This window comes from Camelus dromedarius, chromosome 2 (assembly GCF_036321535.1).
Source record: "Camelus dromedarius isolate mCamDro1 chromosome 2, mCamDro1.pat, whole genome shotgun sequence".
NCBI classification, from domain to species: Eukaryota; Metazoa; Chordata; class Mammalia; order Artiodactyla; family Camelidae; genus Camelus; species Camelus dromedarius.
This window is the reverse complement of record NC_087437.1, coordinates 49,541,800-49,548,350: the sequence shown is the minus strand read 5'-3', so window position 1 is coordinate 49,548,350 and position 6,551 is coordinate 49,541,800. Positions and strand designations below refer to the sequence as shown.

The 6,551-nt window shown below is 41.6% G+C and overlaps 1 long non-coding RNA gene across 1 annotated transcript; it reads right to left on the bottom strand.

The window, feature by feature from the left end:
* Nucleotides 1-602: 602 nt before the first annotated feature.
* On the bottom strand, nt 603-3,310 carry LOC135322776 (uncharacterized). Its single transcript, XR_010383613.1, has 3 exons — nt 3,226-3,310; nt 2,199-2,398; nt 603-1,255 (listed from the first exon to the last, which is right to left on the bottom strand). It is a non-coding gene; the product is annotated as an uncharacterized LOC135322776 (long non-coding RNA).
* Between the last annotated feature and the right edge of the window lie 3,241 nt (nt 3,311-6,551).

Sequence of the window (6,551 nt, the reverse complement as noted above, 5' to 3'; positions counted from 1 at the left end):
TGGGGTAAGGTAAGGGGCAGAGGTGTTGACTCCTTGCAAAGGAAAAACAGGCCAAAAGAAGTTTTTGCTTTTTTTCCCCTAAGCCTGACACATCAGCTACCCACAACCACTTCCACTTCTGTTCTATGTAGCTATTCTAATAAGAAGGACAATCTGGACAGGAGACAGCTTATTTCAAGGTCTTCCTCTTGAAGTCAGTACGTCCATGGAGATGCGAACATCATTTCATAGCGTTGTCCTTCAATCACATCGAGTGGCTCACTTAGGGACAAGGCTGAGGACACTCGCCAAGAAGCCACGCCATGCCTCCAGGTGGTTTTAGACGAGCAGCCCCAGAAAACAACAAACAAACAAACAAACAAACAAAAGGACAAACCATTGTTCTTTATACAAATCGTATGCTCTGGAACGTCATGTCTTTTGGCATTAGTGCAGTGATCTCCTGGCCCTAGCCCTCTCCCACAAACACATTGATTATATTACTTACTTATGTATCAGTCAGGAGCCTGGCAGAAAATAGTTGGTACCTTAAACTGGGTAATTTAGGGAGAGGTAATGAAAGGACTACCTGTAAACAATAAGAGATGGTTCCATACCTTGGTACCAGTATCAGTGAGGTGCTTTCACCATGTCTCTGCGGGACTTCGTGGGGCAGAGAGTGCTCGCCCATCCTCGGGAGAGACAGCAGGGTACAAGGCCACCTGATGGGTGCTGTGATCTTCCATCAAGGGAATAAATACCCCAGTCTTAGTCTTCTTGCTTTTGATTTCTTCCCCGTGTCCCCTTGGCCAAAGCCTATTGGAAGCCAGAGGGCAAGGGAGCCCATTGATGTGGTCCACAGCCGATCAGCCCCGAGGTCACAAGCAGACGGAGGTGAGTGGAGGGTGGATCTGGAGGGGCAGGTGGAGGGTGTCTGGCACAGTTTCATTGTCTGCCTCCTGCTCAAGACACCAAGACCGGTGGCATTTGTGTGTGCAAAGCCATCTCCAGTCTTGAGCAGCATGGCCTTTCCACCTCCTCTCCCATGATCCTTAACCACGTGACAGCACTGTGCTCAAGACAGGACAACATCCCTGCCCAAAGCCCAAATGTTGTACCTTTATGCTCACCTTGTACTTCCTCCTTTGCCTGGACCATCCTCTCTTCCTTTCCTTTTGTAGAATTTCTATACGTCTTTCAAGGGGAGGCTCCGATATCTCTCTTTGAAGCCTCTTCACATCAGCTTCATCACTTCCACCTTCATCATCCTGGAGCACTGAGCACATACTTTTATTCAGGACTTTCTTCATATACCTTTTCCCTGCTGCCATGCTGAGCCTGCCTCAGAGATGAAGCCTGCATCTCATCATTACCAACGACTACCACCATTATCATTTTCTGAGGACCTGTTAGGTGCCCGGCCCAGGCCCTTTAACTGATGGTCTCAGTTCATTCTTTTTTCTAGGAAGCAGACCCTTTGTTTTTACCCAACATACCAGCAGATTTTCAGAGAGGTGAATCAGCTTGTACAACATCACTCAGCTAGGAAACAGTGGTCTCTTAAGCTGCTAAACTGGGATTCACACCTATGTCCCTCTAACTCCCAACCTGCAAGTTGAAACTGAGAGTAACCACAGTGAACCCTGCCTCTCAGCTTTGCATGCCCAGAGCTGGGCCAGTTGTGATTAGTGCATGATTAGTGTCCAAGACATGCTTTTGAATAAACAACCAGAAACATAACATGCTGACAGAAGTCTCTTGACTGTGCATTTGTTTCTCCTGATATGGGCTGGCACACCCTCTTGATTTTCTCTAGGCTGATGGTTTATAGTCAAGCCCATGTTGCTGGTAAAACTAAACTTTGTCTTGACTGTGTTTGTTAAGTGCCTTTTCAGAGCAGAATCACAGAATCCGTTAAAAGGCATTGGACTACAACAGCTGTGTATCAGGAGCTTTTAAGCAACACACCCTTGTATTTTTATTTAAGATTTGTGGGAGTGGGGTCTGAAGGAGAATATTTTTATGTTTGGGGTTTTTTTGAGGGGGAAGGTAATTATATTTATTTATTTGTTTTTTAACAGAGGTACTGGGGGTAGAACCCAGGACCTCATGAATGCCAAGCATGCACTCTACCACTGAACTATACCCTCCCCCCAAGGAGAATATTTTTAAATTGATTCTGTTATAACAATAACAGCAACTATAGATTAGGTACTTACTGTGCGGCCAACTCAGTGCTTGGTGCTTTACACACATTATTCCTGATTTTTTAGCAGCCTTGCAAGGTAGGTCTTACTATCCCCATTTTACAGAACAGGAAAATGAGTCTCAGTGAGCTTCAGTTACCCAGGCCTCCCAATCACACATACTATATGACTCCAAATTCATGCCAGCATTTCCATGGCTCTACTCTGACTCCCTGAAAGAAAAAAATTCAACACCATCAGCTATGACAGAACCAACATTATCATGAGGGAGATCCTCTAGAAACTTGGAAATTCTATGGCTAATCAAAGTAATTCTCATTGTCAAATATAATTATAAAACACAACATCTCAGAATCCTAAAATAACATTTTCCTTTACATAATTACTTCCTTTAAACTTTCCTTTTACGTCTTTGCAAAATACAGTGGGTAAGAGCCATGATGGTATCCCACTTATGGGTGAGGAGATTCGATCTCAGGGAAACTAAAGCAGCAGGTAGCAAAGGGACTGGAACCCCAGTCTTTAGCCTTCTAATCAAGCAAACCTAAATGCAAAAGCATTTTTATTGTGAGTTTTTTTTTAACTAGAAAGCTGAAAGTTTGTCGTCTACAGAATTTCTTGTTTCTAAAGAGCTCGCCCATGCCCACTCCCTCTTCCTCACCTGCTCCCTCCTCTGTCACCTTTTTTCCTTACTATTTTCCTTTGTTGCCCAAATATTATGATAAGAATAAGGGAAGTAATTAGAAGAACGTTGATTCATGATGTCAGTATCCCAACATATCAATTATTTCTAGGTTTCTATTATTGCTGTGTAATTCAAATATTACCAAAAAAGCAAACATAGATCTAAATAAATATTTAAGCCCCTCTAGGAAATTTTGAAACTTAGCAGTGACTAGAAGTTGGTGGTTATAAGCACATGATTTACAGAATCAGGCAGAGCCTGGCATGTAGTTTCCTCTGTGAAGGCACAGATTTTGATATCACGAGCCAGGCTAGAAAGCTAGAAAGAAGCGATAGCAACAAGGAAGAGACTTACTCAAAATTAGCGATCCTTCCTCGAAAGATTTTTAAAAGAAACACCACTACCACATCCAAATTCTGACTGTTAACAATCATTCATCAACAGGAAACAGTGCCTGGTTCTTCCTGGTCCTTTGAACGTTATCTAAGCCAGAGTGATGTTGACCAAAATGTTAACAGCAATTATCTCTGGACGGTGAGATTGCAAGTGATGTTTATTTTCTTCATGATGCTTTTTTGCATTGTCCAAGTTTTCTGCCGTGAACATATGCTGTGCCTTTAACAAGATTAAAATGAGTAACAGTAGTGATGCCAAATAAGATGTGAAGTGGATCTAAAGAAAAGAGCCTATGAAAATGAAAGTCAGGGGTACAAAGGTACAGATCATGTAGTCCCTGCCACTGAGGGACGACTAGCCCCTCCCTCAAATCAGAGAGCCTAGAACCCAGAAGTGTGATTTCTAGTTCAGCTCTCTTTCTAATATAACACCTGCTTACAAGCCTGTTTCTTTTTCTTTCTTTTTTTTTTTTTAAGCTTGGAAAGATTGTTCCTAAACCATTTGTCAACAGAGAAGATTTGATTCTGAGAACATGTTATAGACTTTCTGTAGCAATGGTCCGATATAATTTAGTAGACAATAACACCCATAGAAATGTGTGGGAGCTTTGCTGTCAAGTCCTGGAGTGTTTTAATAAAGGAACATGTCATTTTTCTTCAGCTAAATTTCAGCTAGAAATAATATTAGAGGAGTTCTCATTGCCATTCATTCCATAGCCTTTCTGCAATTTGGACACCTTAATGATTTCATGCAAAATTCACTGTCTAAAGAGTCTTGGTGGTGTCTGTCTGATCCTGGTTTTTCCTTTTGATGCGATTACTTACGTGCATCCATCATGGTAAAAACAGCAGAGTTTGGGCAAACACTGCTCTCTCAGACCCCCGCTCCCTTTTAGGCCTGGAGATCCTTCATCTAACCCAGTTCCATTCTTGTGCCTCTTCCCGCTGGCTTCCCCAGTGCCATTTTTATTAAAGCTCCAGCTCATCCCACATTCAGCCGCATGACTTCTTACAGGCTTCAGAATAAATCACCACATTGCTCCGATCTTGGCTTCTCTGCCCTCGGCTTTCAATTAAATTTAGAATTGACTTTAAAGATACAACCTCAATGTACATGGTTGAAAATGACCTTGTTTCCCCTTTCCCACCACCTGCGACTTCCTGCGCGGGGCTCTTATACTCCAGCTCCTGGTTCAAAAAGTAGAAACAGGAATTTGCTACATGCTCCTGTGGCAAACTATAAGTCTCAAGCTGTTTAAAGTCTTTAAAGTCCCATCCAAAAGGTAAAGTACACTCTGCAGAGAGAAATCTGGGGGCCTGAATCTCTGGCTGCCTGTGTTCAGGAAGAGACACAGAAGGATAGGAAGAAGAAGAGGAGGAGAAGGAGAAAAAGAAAAAGAAAAAGGAAAAACCTTTGAGCTCAACACTTAATTTGTTTAATTTCTACAGTTTGCATTCAGGACAATTGATTAGTCTATTTATAAAATGCATCACTATTAAAGTAATTATGTTAAGTTACTATAAATGATCTATGACACGATTACAAGGACACCAAAGCAGGCTTGAACATCAAAACTGGCTTTCATCTTTTGTCTTGTCATTTGGCTTTCCACTCTTAGCAAGGAAGAGAGCCTAGCAAGCGGCGGGGTTGGGCTATTTAGAATTGGGTGTCCTCCTGCCAATCTCCCCCTCCTCCCTTTGGAAGGCTTTACCAATCAGAATGACTGAACTGGAAAACTCTTCCTCCGTTCAAAATCATTAACATTTTAAGGCGCATAAGTTGTATCTAAAAGCCATAAGGTTCCTCTCAATTCAGAAGAGAAGGAAAGAATGATTTGATTGCCTGAGGAAAAGATAAAACAAGATCCAGTCTGTGAAGAGGATGCGTAAGTTGAAAGGGCTCTACAAGTGTAACAGCCAATTTATGCAGCCAACCATCAAATAGTTATTGAGTATCTACTGTGCATCAGGTCCCAAAGAGGCTGTACAGTGCTTCAGAGCACGAGCCTTAGTTTCCTCGCTCTAAAATGGAAACAGAAGCAGTGGGATAATTAAGTGAAAGAATAAATATACATCACCTAAAACCAGTTCTTGGCACATAAAGAACATTGAATAAATAGCCTTATACAAAAATATGAAAGAAGTATTCCCAAATATTAAGGGATTTACAGCCTAATGAATTATTATGCAAAACTTCTGTCTTTTGCCTTTGACCCTAAAATTTGGGAAACTTCGAAGATTTAGCTATGCAAATTTCAGATCAAAATACTTTCCTACTGAATGCCTTTTTAAGTAAGATTTGCTAAAAACATGGGGGTGCTCTACTAAACAAGGAAGACAAGGAAAAGGAATTAGCACTTCCTAACTCACTAAATGTGAGATCTCAATGATTTTGCATCTCTTTTCCTGTTGAAATCTTATTAAATCCTAATTAATAGATAGGCATGAATAGTCTCATGCCCTGGATGGGGATACTATCGAAGAGAATCAGTAACCTCCCCGTGGTCACATAGCTAGGAAGGGGAGAGAACAGAATTCAAACCAGGTAAAGGGATGTCAGAGCCTGCACTCTTGGTCAGCATCACCAGCAGCTGCCCTCTCCTCCCTTGGTCCCAGGGAAAGAGATCTTGAGTCCTTACCTGAAAACACAAGAGATATTTGGGATCTTCTTAAAGCAGAAGGGGAAATTTTTAAGAAGAAAAATATTGTGGAAATTAATTTCTTGCTCAAGCTTCTGAATAATAGTATTATAGTAAGATTCCTTCCTTTCCATTTAAGCTCTTCTAGGTAGAACCTTCCTTTTTCAGTCCAAAAAGATTACTGTTGACAGGGGCATGTTTGAGGACTTTGAGTTTCCTTTCCTTTCTTCCGTTAGTACTTATGCTTTTCTGGGGAAGAAAACCATACAAAAGTTTAAATATGTGAATGGAAAAGTTAGGAAAGAAGATTACACCATACTGACCCTGTTTTGAAAGGTTACAACCACCTCATAGGTTAACTGATCTTCCCACACCAGCTCTACATTTTATAGCATTCCCAAATCTCCACTCTTCCTAAGTGAACTTTTCCTTCTCAGGCAGCCTTCCTCCCTGGACTGAAGGAACAATGGTGATGGCCTATGGCAAGTTCAACCCAGGAGGCCAAGTGCCCACCCAGGCTGAAGACTTCTGTGCCATGCAGACCTCAACAGACAGCTCCTTAGAATTTTAAAGTAATTGTATTCCAGGCCTACACCAAACTATAGCAGGGCTAGACTACAGTTGGTCAAAACCAGCTAATTAAAAC